The 17207-nt window shown below is 44.7% G+C and overlaps 1 protein-coding gene across 5 annotated transcripts in view; it reads right to left on the bottom strand.

Moving 5' to 3' along the window:
• Nucleotides 1–17207, bottom strand: part of HMGXB3 (HMG-box containing 3) — a 330748-nt gene that overhangs the window by 126245 nt on the left and 187296 nt on the right. The gene's annotated exons all lie outside the window — the stretch shown is intronic.

Here is a 17207-nt window from a genome sequence, read left to right as displayed (position 1 = left end):
TCCTCATCTTTTAATAGTCCCTCAGGAGTCAGAATGGATCCGGAAACTCAAAAGCAGTATGTTTTACATTCCTCTATGTAGGGTTCTAACGAACATTAGTAGATTGAAGTTCCACTGTTAGAGAATTTTGCAATTTGAAAGAGAAGCTGGAGAGGGCTGACGAAGGAGAACAATTATATGGAGACTGAGGTGTATATATGGTACTTAAATAAAGAAACTTCCTCTTTGACATCTTTACATTGGCGAAGACTGGCAGGAACCTACTGGTACCTCATCCTTCACCTCAACTCTATAAGTGAATTTTCCAGGTCTGGGAGAAATCTTTTTCTGGAGCTTTGACAGCGTTCAAAATCTGAAACTCATAGGTGCAAAAAAGTAAGCAGTAATTTCTTCGTTAACCCTTCCATCCTCATCGTTAATTTTACCAACCTGCTTATGTCCGATTCTTAAGTGCACGCACTGCCTCCTTTCTTTAAAGCTGTGCACGCACGGCACGCGTGCTGGCCTTACCACTATGCTCGTGCCTTCAGCGGTTATTTGATTCTTCTCTTGTGCGTCTCATATGACAGTGCGTCTCGCCTTGCCCTGGCCTCTCTGTATCCTGGGAGCTGGTGCCCCGATGCGGAACCCTTCGCTCCGTCATCTTTCTTCGGAAAATCTGTAGTGATCTGTGAGGAAATGCCTCCTTGGCATGGTTACGCCCTAACTTTTTGCTGATGCTAAGTTATATTTTGAAAGTGTGCTGGGACCCTGCTAAACAGGCCCCAGCACCAGTGTTCTTTCCTTAAACTGTACCTTTGTCTCCACAATTGACACAACCCTGGCACTCAGGTAAGTCCCTTGTAACTGGTACCCCTGGTACCAAGGGCCCTGGTGCCAGGGAAGGTCTCTAAGGGCTGCAGCATGTCTTATGCAACCCTGGGGACCCCGCACTCAGCACACGCACACTGCCTCACAGCTTGTGTGTGCTGGTGGGGAGAAAATGACTAAGTCAACATGGCACTCCCCTCAGAGTGCCATGCCAACCTCACACTGCCTGTGGCATCGGTAAGTCACCCCTCTAGCAGGCCTTACAGTCCTAAGGCATGGTGCACTATACCACAGGTCAGGGCATAAGTGCATGAGCACTATGCTCCTACAGTGCCTAAGCAAAACCTTAGACATTGTAGGTGCAGGGTAGCCATAAGAGTATATGGTCTTGGAGTTTGTCAAACACAAACTCCACAGTTCCATAATGGCTACAATGAAAACTGGGAAGTTTGGTATCAAACTTCTCAGCACAATAAATGCACACTGATGCCAGTGTGCAATTTATCGTAACATACACCCAGAGAGCATCTTAGACATGCCCTCTGAATACCTACCCGACTTCTAGTGTAGGATGATCAGTTTCTGCCAGCCTGCCACACACCAGACATGTTGCTGGCCACATGGGGAGAGTGCCTTTGTCACTCTGTGGCCAGGAACAAAGCCGGTACTGGGTGGAGGTGCTTCTCACCTCCCCTGCAGGAACTGTAACACCTGCCGGTGAGCCTCAAAGGCTCGCCCCTTTTGTTACAGCGCCCCAGGGCATCCCAGCTAGTAGAGATGCCCGCCCCTCCGGCCACTGCCCCCACTTTTGGCGGCAAGGCTGTAGGAGATAATGAGAAAAACAAGGAGGAGTCACCCACCAGTCAGGACAGCCCCGAAGGTGTCCTGAGCTGAGGTGACCCCTGCCTTGAGAAATCCTCCATCTTGAGTTTGGAGGATTCCCCCAATAGGATTAGGGATGTGCCCCCCCACCCCACAGGGAGGAGGCACAAAGAGGGTGAAGCCACCCTCAAGGACAGTAGCCATTGGCTACTGCCCACCCAGACCTAAACACACCCCTGAATTCAGTATTCACCCAGGAAATCAGATTCCTGCAACCTGAAGAAAGAAGGACTGCTGACCTACAAGCCTGCAGAGAAGGAGGAAGACGAAAACTGATTTGGCCCCAGCCCTACCGGCCTGTCTCCAACTTCGAAAACCTGCTCCAGCGACGCATCCGACAGGGACCAGCGACCTCTGAAGCCTCAGAGGACTGCCCTGGACTACAGGACCAAGAAACTCCAGTGAACAGCGGCCCTGTTCAAAACCAGCTACTTCTTTGCAACAAAGAAGCAACTTCCAAAGACTTCACGTTTCCTGCCAGAAGCGTGAGACTACACTCTGCACCCGACACCCCGGCTCGACCTGCAGAAAACCAACACCTCAGGGAGCACTGCCGAGCGACTGCGAGCCCATGAGTAACCAGAGATGACCCCCCCTCAGCCCTCACAGCGACACCTGCAGAAAGAATCCAGAGGCTCCCCCTGACCGTGCCTGCCTGTAACAAGGGACCTGACGCCTGGAACCAACACTGCACCCGCAGCCTCCAGGACCTGAAGGAACCGAACTTCGATGCAGGCGAGACCCCCAGGTGACCCTCTGCCTTGCCCAGGTGGTGGCTGTCCCGAGAAGCCCCCCTGTGCCTGCCCATTGAAACCTATACAAAACCCGACGCCTGCTTTGCACACTGCACCCGGCCGCCCCTGTGCCGCTGAGGGTGTGTTTTGTGTACTTACTTGTGTCCCCCCCCCCCCAAGTGTTCTACAAAACCCCCCTAGTCTGCCCCCGAGGATGCAGGTACTTACCTGCCTGCTGGCAGACTGGAACCAGAGCACCCCTGTTCTCCAAAGGCGCCTATGTGTTTTGGGCACCTCTTTGACCTCTGCACCTGACCGTCCCTGAGCTGCTGGTGTGATAACTTTGGGGTTGCCTTGAACCCCCAACGGTGGGCTGCCTATGCCCCAGGACTGAGAAGTGTTTTACTTACCTCCTAATCTAACCTTTACTTACCTCCCCCAGGAACTCTTGATTTTTGCACTGTGTCCACTTTGAAAATAGCTTATTGCCATTTTTACAAAGACTGTACATGATATTGTTTCCATTCAAAGTTTCTAAAGTATCTAAGTGAAGTACCTTACATTTAAAGTGTTTAATGTAAATCTTGAACCTGTGGTTCTTAAAATGAACTAAGAAAATATATTTTTCAATATAAAAACCTATTGGCCTGGAGTAAGTCTTTGAGTGTGTGTTCCTCATTTATTGCCTGTGTGTGTACAACAAATGCTTAACACTACCCTCTGATAAGCCTACTGCTCGACCACACTACCACAAAATAGAGTATTAGAATGATCTACTTTTGCCACTATCTTACCTCTAAGGGGAACCCTTGGACTCTGTGCACACTATGCACACTATTTCTTACTTTGAAATAGTATATACAGAGCCAACTTCCTACATGATCACTATATGTTTTGGAGGGAGGAAACTAAACACAGCATATCTTTATCACTGCAATTTTGGATTGAGCTTAATCCGGAGTCCACTTTCTCTATTTGGGCACTAAAGAACAAAGTATTTACTTATTGCCGCCATTTTGGATTATGTCATGAACTGGGCATTACTTTCTTCGCCACCTGCAAGGGATCCTTTAATGTGGCCAGTAATAAGGAGTGTGCTGGGTTGAAGGCCACCTGTAAAATATGTTGGAGAAAGAGGCATGTATCTAAATGTAATAGGAGTGGTAATGTAAAGAAAAAAAATCAAGAAACAACATGTCAAAGAATGATGATGAAGAGGAAACAGTAATGCAAATTATGCAAGTGGGTGAAGGGGTACCCTTTGGGAAATCTCAAACAGAGGGTGTGTTGGTACACACATGATGTTTGATTCAGGAGCTAAAATAACCTTAATTCCTCAAGAAGTGTATGAAAAAGAACAAAAAAGCAAGATTACCCTTTACAAGTTGGACATTCCTCTGATGGGATATGGAGGGGAACCTATCTGTTAGACTTGAAATCCTTGGTGTGGTCTCCCCTAACGTTTTGCTTATGTTCCCCAGATTCTTTTGTGTGCTGGACACTGTTTTTGATACTCTGGGCACTTTACCACAGATATCCAGTGCTAAAGTGCAAGTGATCCTATATAAAATATATGTGTAATTAGCTTTCCATGATTGGCATATCTGATTTACTAGTAAGTCCCTAGTATAGTGCACTAGAGGTGCCCAGGGCCTGTAAATCAAATGCAACTAGTGGGCCTGCAGCACTGGTTGTGTCACCCACATTAGTAGCCCTGTAAACATGGCTCAGACCTGCCACTGCAGTGTCTGTGTGTGCAGTTTTAAACTGCCAAATCGACTTGGCAAGTGTACCCACTTGCCAGGCCTAAACCTTCCCTTTTCTTACATGTAAGGCACCCCCAAGTTAGGCCCTAGGTAGCCTCAATGGCAGGGTGCAGTGTATGTTTAAGGTAGGACATATACTAATGTGTTTTATATGTCCTGACAGTGAAATACTGCCAAATTAGTTTTTTTACTGTGCAAGGCCTATCTCTCTCATAGGTTAACATGATGGCTGCCTTTAAATATTAATAAAGTGTAAATTCAATTTGGGAGCAGATAGAAATTTGGAGTTTAGGGTCTTTGAACTCACAATTTAAAAATACATCTTTCAGTAAAGTTTGTTTTTGTATTGTGTGTTTGAAAATGCCACTTTCAGAAAGTAGCCATTTTCTTGCTTAAGCCATTCTGTGACTCTGCCTTTTTGTGTATTCCCTGTCTGGGTCAGTTTGACAGTTGGGCTGTTTGCACCTCTCCTCTCCTCTAGACAGTGACACAAAGGGAGCTGGGGTGTAGCTTGCATATCCTGATTTGCCATCTGTGCTGGGAGGGAGGGGAGGAGTGGTCACACACCTGAAAGGGCTGTGCGCCTGCCCTCACTCAATGCAGTCTCCAACCACCCGGTGTGTGTCTGGGGCCTGGCCTGGCCAAGGCGGGCTGTTACAAACAGGAGAGACTTTCCTACTTCAAAGGCAGAAATGGGTAAAAGTAGTGGACCTAAAACCCCTGAAAATTAGATCACTTCTGGAAACAAGAGGAACCTCCACCAAGGAGAAGAGATGAAGAGCTAAGGAGAAATGCTGCCCCTGTCTGTGACTATGCTTGTTGGGCTATCCTGCAGTTGCTGCTTCTGCTTGTGAAAGGGGACACAGACTGGGCTTTGTTGTGCATTCCTGATTGAGAAGAATCTCCAAGGGCTTGAACTGAGCTTGCCTGCTGTTGTTGAAGTCTCAGGGCCATCAAAGACTTCCCCTGCCAGCACCTGGACTCTGCTCAGACTCCTGCCCTGCCAAGTGGTGCCCTATCCAGTCCCTGGGCCCTTGAGAGGTGGAGCTGGGAGACAAGAACTGAAAATCCATGCACAGAACGCCGTGCAGGGAAATTAATGACACACCTTCCGCAATGCAGCTAATAAACGACGCGCCACGGCTTCGTGGATGAAATTGACGCTACACCTGCATCGCTGCTGGAAGATCGCTGCAAAGCAGCTGGAGAAACGTCGTGCAACACCAGCTTATGGAGGCTGATTACAATGCAAAACCCCACGCAGCACGGTTTTCTAACACAGTGTGACCGGATTTTCCACGCATCGTCCCTGGACATCCAAGTCAACTAAACTCTGCACGGATCAGAGGTGACCCATCCGGAAATCAACGCATCGCTCTCTTGCAAGGGAAAACAACAACACATCCCCAACCAGAGAAGGAAACGATGCACGACCTCACTAGTGAGTGAGGAATCAACGCATCGCTACCCTTTTCCAATGCACGCTCGCCTGTGCGGCTTTATTTTTTACGCTTACCAGGTACTTTGTGTAACAACAGCACTCTCACTGTTAAAGGATTAAGACTCTTATTCTTTTGGAAATTCATATCTTGACATGTGAATGTTGGATTTTTGTTGTTTTGGTCTGGTTTGATTTAGATATATATTCTCTATTTTTCTAAACAGGTGTGGTGTCCATTTTGTAGTGTTTTCACTGTATTACTGTGTGTGTTGGCACAAATACTTTACACATTGCTTCTGAAGTTAAGCCTACCTGCTTGTGCCAAGCTACCAAGATGGTAAGTGGGGAATACCTAAGTGTGATTCTCCTTTACCCTGACTAGAATGAGGGTCCTTGCTTGGACAGGGGTTTAACCTGACTGCCAACCAAAGACCCCATTTCTAACACTATCAAATAGGTTACTTTTTGGGAAGCATTTACTTTAGCCGAAGGCACACAGTGGGGAAGGTCTAGGTGTCTTTTGGGAGTGATTCACTCATCGGTTTCACGAAAAGGTACAGAAGATCTTGCTGGATCCTAATGAATGTCCCACTGCAAGGCTGAAGCACATTGATCAAGTAAGTAAGATTGTGAATAGTGACCAAAAGAAATGAACAAGTCAAGTAAATGTATGTAGACTACAGTATGGGATGGAATGTCCTTAGGTGGTAAGAGAGGGGTTGGGTTGTCTAAAAGGATACATTCACAAGATAAAAGAAAAGGAACTGTACCTGTTGTGAGTGAAGTGAGGGAGTGTGCATTATGGTTAAAGAAAAGATGCGTGAGGAGCTATAATTTACATTTGGAGTATCAACCAAAAAGGATGCTAATAAGTAACTTATTCTTCTGATGAATTCTTCCAACTGCAGATTTCTCACCTAGCGAAAAAATATCAAACCGTTACCTCCCAAGAGTGGGAAAAGAGGTAGAGAGATGGCACTGACCATAAAGTCCTGCAAAACCCAATTGTCAAAATGCCCTTCCCAACAGACCTGCCTATCGAGGTAGCAGTGCTTCATGAACATGTGACTGAGCCCACGTAGCAACCTCACAGATGCCCAGGACAAGCCCTCCGCATGCCAGTGTCGCAATAACATTCTTGGCACGAGTGGAACGCACCCATAATCCTTCATGTGACTGCTCTTTAGCTAGCATGTAGCAGGTTTTTATGCAGAGGACAATCTACCTAGAAATTATTCTTTTCTGCACTGCTTTGCTCGTCGTTGCTGCCAAGAAACATGCAAGAGTTGATAGCCCACCCAATGTAGAAAGTGAGGGTTCTCTTGGCGTCCGAACAGGGGTGTCTCCGCACCTTCCTCAAGGGAATAGGACGGGTTACGAAAGTCAGAAGGGTGATAGCCTGCTTGGCATCAAGAGGTGTTACTGTCTTCAGTAGGAATGCAGCTGGAGTTCTCAACACCAACTTGTCTAGAAAAAATGTTGTGTAAGGCAATGGAAATAAAGTGCTTGCAGCTCATTCGTGTAGCGAGCTGACAATACTGTGACTACAAAGACCGTTTTCAGGTTCAAGAGACGTCGCAGACAACTGTACATTGATTCAAATGAGGTGCACATTAAAAAGTGAGCATCAAATGGAAGTGCCACTGCGATATCACAAAGTGCTTTGGCGGAAATATACGCCATAAACATTTAAGGAATCTCATCACAACAGGTGAGTAAAACATGGAAGGCTGATGGGGCAATCACAAAAGCCAAGAGAGTCAATAAATAGCCTTCTACAGTGCCAAATGCAAGTCCTTATTTGTCCAACAACAAAACTAACACTTCAGACAGACTGTATGTCCCAAACCGATGTGTACTGCACCAAGCTACAAACTTGTCCTATTGCCAGAGTAGACAGATTTCGAAGATGGTCATCTGGCTGCTAGAATAACTATTTCAGAAGGAAGATCAAAGGAAACTAGCTGCTATCCCTCAATCTCTACTCATGGAGGTGCAGTGTCTGTAAGCCAGGACCCTGCCTTGTTGCTTCAATAAGGCCTCCTCCTCCCAAACCCACAATTTGATCAGAGGACCAATGTTCATGCCCAGAAAGTCAGGAAAAGCCATGTTCCCTTGGTGTGGAGGCCAATTAAACTTCAGATCCCACAGCAGAGCCTGCATATACCATCTGGTGTGTTCTAAAAGCAGGATGCAAGATCTGAGGAGGCCAAAGAGCCTGGTAGCTGCTCTCAGAAGTGCAATGATATCTGTGTTTTGACCACTGACTCCACGTTGCACTTAGCCTAGCAGCACACCTGTCACATTAGTGACCACTAGATTCATTATGCCTACTGACTTTATTTTAGCATTAGCCATCAACACGTTAAGAGCTGCAAGTATTTTTCCATGATACAATGTGCTTCTTGCTCATGTTTTTATTCTTCGTGTTCTTTCTCACCAAAGGCTTAGACTGATAAGAATGTACTAAGACAGCAAGGAACGGTTTTGTTTTGATAGAGGGCACCTTGGGATTTTGGCCAATTTCCGACGTGTTCTTTTCAACGCTAACCTAAAGTAACCAGCATTTTTATAATAATAAACGTATGTAGTGGGAGGGAGTTTTTAGAATTATCTTGTTTGTTAAAAGGATATAAGAGACCAAGGTCGACGGTGGGGAGATTAAGAGACCTCAATCAGGACTGATACGTCGAATGCCTGATATATTTTCTCATGAGGGTAGATCTCTCTTTCTCGTTGCAGTCGAACCGGGGTCAACAACTTGCTGGCAGGAGAAGGAAGAAGCAACAGATAGGCCCCATGGTGATGAATTTTTACTAATTATTTGCTTTGCATTGTGTATGAATATATATATTTCCAAATGTAGATATTTATATCTTTGCATGTATATATTTGCTGTGTATATGGCAGCGGAGAATCATTTGTACATGTTTTCATTTCACTGCTGTGACCATTTTTAAATGTGCACTTTCAGTATGCTAATCTCCTTTATGAACCTTGCAAAGTGATTTAATAAATGTCAACTTTAGACTAAGAAGCACATTCAGGAGATTTTTGTCAGTGCATGAGTGTTTCAGTTCGGTCATTAGTGAAGCAAAACAAGTAGATCCAGGTCAGCTGTTATAACAGGGATATTAGCTTAAATGTCTTGTAATCGTTGAGCTTATTGAATAACTTGAAAGAGGACAGTATCCAGGAACAGCCCCAATGATGATGATGCCATCATCCCTAGCATTTTGATTATCAATCTTATAGCATATTGTTGATTTGGCTGTATTTGTGGTATGAGATTTTGGAAAGCTTGTATTGTTTGTGCATTTGGGTATGATAGGGCTTTTTGAGTATGTAGAATAGCACATAGGTAAGGTTGTACTTGTGCTGGTTGAAGGTGTGATTTTTGTTAATTGAGAGTAAACTCTGATATATGTAGGGCTTCTATCACATATTGAGTGTGTTGTTGGCATTGTGTAAAATTGTTTGATATCGTCTAGATATGGAAAGACGTGAATGTGTTGTCTTTTTAAGTAGGCTGCTACTACTGCTAGATAAATTGTGAACACTCTTGGAGCTGTTGTTATGCCGAATGGCAAAACTTTGAACTGGTAATGTTTTCCTGCTATGACGAACCTGAGGTATTTTCTGTGAGCTGGATGGATGGGTATGTGGAAATACGCATCTTTGAGGCCTAAAGCCATCATATAATCGTGTTTTTGTAGTAGTGGAATTACATCCTGCAGAGTTACCATATGAACATTTTCTGACAGGATGTATAGATTGAGAGGCCTGAGGTCCAATATGGGCCTGAGGGTGCCACCTTTTTTGGGAATGAGGAAGTATAGTGAATATACTCCTGTTCCCTGTTGAGAATGTGGAACCAATTCTATTGCTTGTTTTAGTAGTAGAGATTGTACCACTTCTTGCAGCAAAACGTTGTGTTCTGGGGACAATTTGGGGTGATGTGGTGGGATGTTTGGAGGTGTGGAGATTAATTCTAGGCAATAGCCATTGCGGATAATTGATAATACCCAATTGTCTGTGGTGATATTTTGCCAATGAGAGTGGAATTGCTGTAGTCTTCCCCCCACAGGAGAAGTGTGGAGTGGAGGGGTGGTAAGGAAGTCACTGCTTAGGTGGTGTAGTGGCTTGCTTTGAGGTTTGGAACTTGCCTCTGTTCCTGAACTATTGTCCTCTATAGGACCCTCTAAACCCTCCTCTTTGATATTGGGTTTGTTGTCCCTGCTTTGTCTGGGAGGTAGAAGCATCAGAGGACTGTGGCTTAAAACCTCCTCTAAACTGGGGTCTACGAAAGGAGCCTCTATATGGGGTGGTATATAATGCCTCTATTGCTTTTGCAGTATCTGAGTCTTTTCTCAATTTCTCAATAGTGGTGTCTACTTCTGGGCCGTATAGATGTTTCTTGTCAAAAGGCATATTAAGTACTGCCTGTTGAATTTCTGGTTTAAAACCAGAGGAGCGTAGCCATGCATGCCTTCTAATTGTAATGGCAGTATTGACACCCCTTGTGGCTGTATCAGCAGCATTGAGGGCAGACCTTATCTGGTTATTGCTAATAGCCTGTCCCTTTTCTACAACCTGTTGTGTTCTCTTTTGGTGCTCCTTTGGGAGGTGCTGTATAAAATCTTGCATCTCGCCCCAATGGGCCCTGTCATATCTGGCTAAAAGTGTCTGAGAATTGGCAATTCTCCATTGGTTAGCCGCTTGTATGGCCACTCTCTTGCCAGCTGCATAAAATTTCCTACTTTCCTTATCATGAGGAGGTGCGTCTCCTGGTGACTGGCTGTTTGCTCTTTTCCTAGCTGCGCTGACTATCACTGAGTCTGGAGGAACCTGATTTGTGATATAGTCTGGGTCCCTAGGGGCAGGCTTATATTTTTTGTCAATTCCAGGGGTGATGACTCTAGCTTTGACAGGCTCATTAAAAACTTGCTCAGCATGTTTAACCATTCCAGGCAACATTGGGAGACACTGGTACCTGGAGTGAGTGGAAGACAGTGTGTTAAATAGAAAGTCTTCTTCCAGGGGTTCAGCTTGCATAAGCACTCCATGATAAGCTGCTGCCCTAGAGACTACATGGGTGTAGGCAGTAGTGTCTTCTGGAGGAGAAGGTGTAGATGGGTAGATGTCTGGATCATTGTCTGGAATGGGATCAGGGTTATAGAGATCCCATGGGTCTACTGTATCTCCATGTGAATATAATGAGTGCGTTTGAGAAGGCAATGGTGGTGGACTATGAGGTGAAAAAGAAAGCTGTGCAGAGTGAGGAGAAGTAGGGAGAGGTGCTGGTTTCTCCTTTTGTTTCTGCACTTTTCCTGGTGGTTGAACAGAGTCTAACTATTCTTGAAAAGCCAGCTTTCTTTTAGACTTTAAAGGAGGTGCAGTGATGATTCGTCCAGTCTCCTTATGTATATGGATTCTCGATTATCTTTCATCCATAACCTCTAATATTTGCTCAATCTCAGCCTCTTCTTCAGAAGCTTTATGAGATTCCAGTATAGGCTTTGATATAAGCTTTAATTTTCACAAAAGTCCCTATTCCTCTGTGTATGAAGATTTTTTCAGCTCCGAAGTGTGGATCTTTTTTGGGCCCGAAAAAGTAGTCGGTTGTTTCGGCTCCGAAACCGAGTGCTGAATTTTCGACTTCAAGGAATGAGGCCTTTTACTGAAGTCTGAAGTGGCAGCTTTAGCTGATTTACTCGGCTCCGAGGTGGATGGAGGAGTGGCCTTTTTCGGCGTCAACCCCGAATGTCGGTCGCCAACAGTCTTTTTTTGGGCCGAACCATGGCCTTCTGGCAGTGGTGTACCCAAGGCCTTCAGATGTTTTTTATGTAGGGGCAGACATACTCACATGCTGGCCAGCTGTGATGGGTCTATCGTCTTCCGATTCTTGTTCAGAATCCGTGTCTCGGATGGAGACTGCTCTTCCTCCATGACGTTGAGATGTTTGGTGCTTTGACGCCATTTCCAGTCTTCAGGCTCTGCGATCTCTCAGGGTCTTCTTTGATCGAAACAATAGACAGGCCTCGCAATCTTTCTCCCGATGGTCTGGAGAAAGGCACAAATCACAAACCAGGTGTTGGTCTGTATATGGGTACTTTGCGCGGCACAGAGGGCAGAATCAGAATGGAGTCCGATCCATCAGGCTTTCCGCGCGGCAGGCCCAAACAGGCCTGAGTTGGGCACGCGCGCCGCAAAGGGAGAGATGAAGGTTCTGACTGTACTACCGGTTCGATGCTAGATTGGAAATGCTTTCTAAAACAAAACAGACGAATAAGTAGGTTTTCTGAGGTTGAGCGAGAGGAGACACATCCGAACCCAACAGCTGAAATAAAACAATCTAACAATGGAGTCGATTCCCATGCGCACTGTAACTGAGAGGAGGAGTCACTCGATCCCGTGACTCCGAAAATACTTCTTTGAAGGAAAACAACTTGTAACACTCCGCGCCCAACACTAGATGTCGGAAGAGCTAGGAATATCATGTGTTTCTGCAGCTACACATGCCATCAAACATATACATATATTTATACACACACAATTGCTCCAGGGTCCCTACACGTGGATGGGACTACCCAGTGCTTATGACTATTGATGAGGATCCCCTGGAAGAGAAGTGTGATTTCCCATATTAGTTCTGATAGGACCTACTGCTCTCCAATAAGGCAAACACAGTTGAATGGAATTACACCAAAAATGGAACTAAGTTCAAACTTTACTCAAGGATTGTATTTCTGTTGGTTTGGTGAATGTACGTTCAGAGGCTTTCTAGAAATTAGCATTTAAAGAGGTGTTCATGTTGGACATGAAGACTGTAATATTAGAGATATCTTGATAACTGTACAACTGTACTGATAATTTGTCCATATTTCAGTGCTATTTTAGGAATTTGCACATAATTTACCAAATGTTCAGTTTGTTCTTTTTATTTTTAAAATTGTACAGATTGGCCAAAAAAGCACGTTTTCAAGGGAGCAAAGTAAAGTGTGTTAATTTACTAATAACTATGGTATAATCTGATAAACCCTCATGAAAACCGACTGATAATTAGCATGTTTAATCTTCTCTGGGTATGGCATGTTTTGTGCAGAAGCTTCAAGGACGAAGTTGCAAAGTCATCTTTTTGCCCTGTTTACCCCATTTTTATGTTGCTGACTGGTGCTAATGATAACTGACTCTGACTGTGCCCTGGACTCTGTTAGCCAGACCCAGGCCAGTGCTATGTTAAAACACACACATGTAGTAGAGTATAATATGTATTAGGGCACCTTTCCAATTGGCCTGACAGACCCCATAAATCCCTAGTAAATAATAGGGCAAGGGTGTACAATCTGTCTATAAGCCCCTAGTATATAGGGCATGACGATTAGAGACCCAGCAGAATTTCTTCACTTGCATGTGTGCACTGCTGTGTGCTTTCTGTCCTTTTAAAAGCAGGCCTTCCTTGCAACCTGTCTTTAAAAGTTAAATTCCTACCATTTGCATAACAGCCCCTATAAATCCCTAGTAAATAATATGGCAAGGGGGTGCCAACTACGTAGAAGACGTTGGTACATAATAGGGCATGGAAGTAGAGGCCCAGAAGAATTGCTGCCCTTTGTACGTGGGCACTGCTGGAGGTTTTCTGTCATTTGTAAATGCAGCCTGACTCTGCAGTCTGCATTTAATTCGAACTGGTGTCCCAATTTGACTTTGGTGCTGTGTGCACTTTAAATGTGATGATCTCCCTTATTCTCACATATTAGGTACCCCCAGGGTCTCCCATAGGTGTCCCAGGGATGGGAGTCATGTAACTATAAGATGAGGCCTTATAAAAGAAGTTTTATAAACCATGGTTAAGAAAAAACTGATCATTTCACTTTCCCCCATAATAGATACTGGTCTTCATAGGCTATCATTGCTATATTGTATTTCATTGTAATTATAGTAAGGAAACGCACAGAAACAAACATTCAAGGACTTAAAAGATTTGTTTTGATAAATCCAACAATTTGACATTGGTGAATTTATCACAACTTGCACAGAAAATAAGTTATAAGGCTTTTCTTTCTGTAAGCCAAAGTCCAGCCTTCTGAAGGTTCCCTCTGATTAGTCAGTGGTAACAAGATTAGCAAAGCTGCTTGATTAAGTGATAATTGGCTGTCCACTGGAGAGCATATCTGGTGAAGGGCAACTCTGGGGCTACACAGGAATGCCAGATCAGGGGGAGGGGTAATAAAACATACAGCCTCAAAGGAGAGCAGGACAGGAGGGAATGCCAGATCACCTAACCCCCACCTTCTGGACCCCTCAGCCAGATACCAGGCTTAAGGAAGGAATTTGCAGATGTTAGGAGGAGGAAAGCTTTGGAAATTAGCCACACTGGAAGATGGTTTAGTCAGCTCTTACTGCTCTGCTGAAATTTCAGTATTTCAGGAGGTTGGAAGAATGGTGCTTTCTGGGACAGGAATATGCCACACTTTGGAGGAAGTGGTCATCCATCTGGGCGTTACTCTGCATTCTATTGGTTGGGTGCCACCATCCCTGATGCCCAGGAGCTGGGAATAAATATGTGAGAAGTACATAGCCTCTCAGATCTGCTGCCTGAAACTACAAGAGAAAGAAGGACTGCCCTGCTGAAATCTGGATCTGCACCCTTGGCCTGCACTTCTGAGTGAACTGTGCCTGCTGCACAATCTGGTACTACAGCCCTGGGGACAGTGCCTTGCTTCAAGAAGGGCTCAGGAGTAAACTCCCTGCAAATACAGGTTAACAGAGCTTCACCTGCATCATTCCCAGCAACAGTCCCCAGCCTGAAGTGCATCCAGTGAATGTTTAAGGATTTGGCTTGGTGCATTGTGGGAATTGTGGTCGAACTTTCCAAGGACCATCCAGGAGATTCCAGACATTTGGATTTGTGTTTTCGACCCTCTGTATCTGCAAGGAGGACTTCAGGAAATGCCTCCTGAAAACTGGAGAAGTTTGGAGTATTTGCTAACTTTGGCACTTTGGGTTTCTAAGCACTAGGAAGAGTTTATTCTTTAAAACATTCATATCTCCGGTTCCAAGGACCAACTAGGAGATTCCAGACCCATGGATCCTGCAAGGATGACTTCAGGAAACATCTCCTGAAGTTTGGAGGATTTTGGTAAAGTTGGCACTTTGTGTTTCTAAGAGCTAGAAAGTGTTTATTCTTTTAAAATTCATATCTCTGGTTCCCTACATTGGATTTTTCTTGTTTTGGAGACTATTGACTCATAAAAATATAACCTATTTTTTTATAAATTGGTGTGGGATTTTTATTGTGTGTTGTGTCTCACTTATTTACTGTATTGGTGTTTTTGAATGCTTTACACTCTTGTAAGTTAGGCCTGCCTGCTCGGTTACAGCTACAAAGGGTTGAGGAAGGGGCTAATTTACTGAGACCTTTACCGAACCTATATTTGGTTAGTGGCCTTATTGTCAGTGGTAGGGTCATAATTACCACTACCAATAACCCACTTTCCAACAGAGAGAAAAAAAATGTAATGTGCTAATAACTTTGGTACTCTATAATGAATATAAATCTGGCAGGCTCTTAGCACACCAATCCCAGTGTAGGAAGTGCAAGTCATGCAGATCTGAGAAAGGGGTCAGAGTTAAATAGGGGTTAGGGGAGAGTCATTACTTAGTTTTGGAGTAACCTTGTTCAGTAGTTTTCAGGAAATTTATGTTGCAATATTGTGTCAGTGTTTATGAAAGGTTTAACAGACAGGAACAAGTGGGCTGTGTGGAAAGCCTTGCAAAAAGCTTTGTAAAATTTCAGCACATCGATATTTAGAAATATAAGTCCCAATTGTACAAAGAAGCATTTGGCTACCATCGCCATCTTGATTCTTTGGTACTGAAATATGGTCTGAGAGCCCTTTAAAACAAGGTCCAGGATTAAGATCAGAGGCTACAGGCATGGCTCCACAGCAACCCATTAAATGTAGTTTGTAGGCTGGGCACTTCAAGGTAGTCTGAGGCAGGTCAGTCAATTGTTAGCTAAGGAACACTGGTGCCCCTGCACCCCCAGACTGTGCTTCCTTCCTGATGGATGAGCAAGAAACATTTCATACTAAGGGGAAGGTATACATGCTAAGGTTCTGTCAAATCTTATCAGTGATTCAGCATCAAGTATGTTAGTACAGAAAAGAAGTTTTGACTCTCACTTCAACTTTGCCCCTTTGCCTGATCACCCTGTTGTACAAGTTACTTACCTTTGGTAACAATATATCTGGTAGAGACATATTCTAGTTGCAGATTCCTTACCTTTGAATTTCCACAGGTGTCAGACTGGATCCAGAGAATTCTTTCTTCGAGCAGTATCCCTTTGTACCGTTAGGTGTCGTCGGTTGACTCAGCGGGGGTCGTTGGCATCGTGGTTACCATGATGATGTTGCGGTCGTATATAGATGCCGCCCTGGCACGCTGAAGTTAGTTTCTTTTCACGACTTTCCACGCCTGTAGCGCAGAGCCATAGAGCACACTGAGAATGGTGCGCCAAAACTAGGGCCCTTAGAGGGAAGTACCTGTATCTAGAAATCAGTTTGCAGTGCTGGGAGGATGGGTGGGCCGGTAAGGAATCTGCCACTAGAATACGTCTCTACTAGATACATTCTTACCGAAGGTAAGTAACTTGTACATCTGATAGAGTGTTCTAGTTGCAGATTCCTAACCTTTGAATAGATACCTGAGCAATACCATCCCGGTGGTGGGCTGCGAACTAAGATCGCACCAAAAATTCCTGCAGGACGGAACTGCCAAAATAGCTGTCCCTGCGGACCTGACTGTCCAGTCAGGTGAACATCAGTGCTTGGTGAACATATGTAAGGATGCCCACTTTGCGGACTGACAGATATCCAGGACTGGAACTCCGCATGCTAACGCTGTGGTAGCAGCAGTTGCCCATGTAGAACGAGTGTGTAAACCCTCAGGGGGTTGCTTTTTTGCCAAAGTGTAGCACATCTTGATGCAGAGGTCTACCCATCGTGAGATAGTCCTCTTCTGCACCGCCTTCCTTTTCTTCGCACCCATATATCCCACAAAGAGTTGATAGTTCATCCAGAAATCTTTGGTGCAATATATATAGAATGCCAATGCTCTTTTTGGATCCAGACGGATGAGTCTCTCCTCCTCATGAGAGGGATGCTGGGGTGTAAAAAGTAGGCATGGTGATAGATTGGCCTACGTGGTGAAAAGGTGTTACCACTTTGGGAAGAAAGGAAGCCCTGGTACGAAGCACCACTTTGTCAGGATACACTGCTAGGAACGGTGGCTTCAAAGAAAAAGCTTGAAGCTCACTTACTCTGCGAGCAGAATTGATGGCAATCAAGAAAGCAGTTTTAAGGGTTAAGAGCAGTAAAGGACAGTTGAGGAGTGAATCAAAAGGGGCGCACATGAGGTGTCTGAGGACCAAGTTCAAATCCCACTGGGGCATGATGAACGGAACGGGAGGAAACATATAAGAGAGGCCTTAAAAAATTTTTTAAAAAAAGAAAAAAAGAAAACAACAACAATGGGAGATTTGAAAAGAGAAGGTTGGTCTGGTAGCCTTAA

Source organism: Pleurodeles waltl, chromosome 7, assembly GCF_031143425.1.
Source record: "Pleurodeles waltl isolate 20211129_DDA chromosome 7, aPleWal1.hap1.20221129, whole genome shotgun sequence".
NCBI lineage: Eukaryota > Metazoa > Chordata > Amphibia > Caudata > Salamandridae > Pleurodeles > Pleurodeles waltl.
Note: the sequence above shows the minus strand (reverse complement) of the source record. Positions and strands in the feature narration are given on the sequence as shown.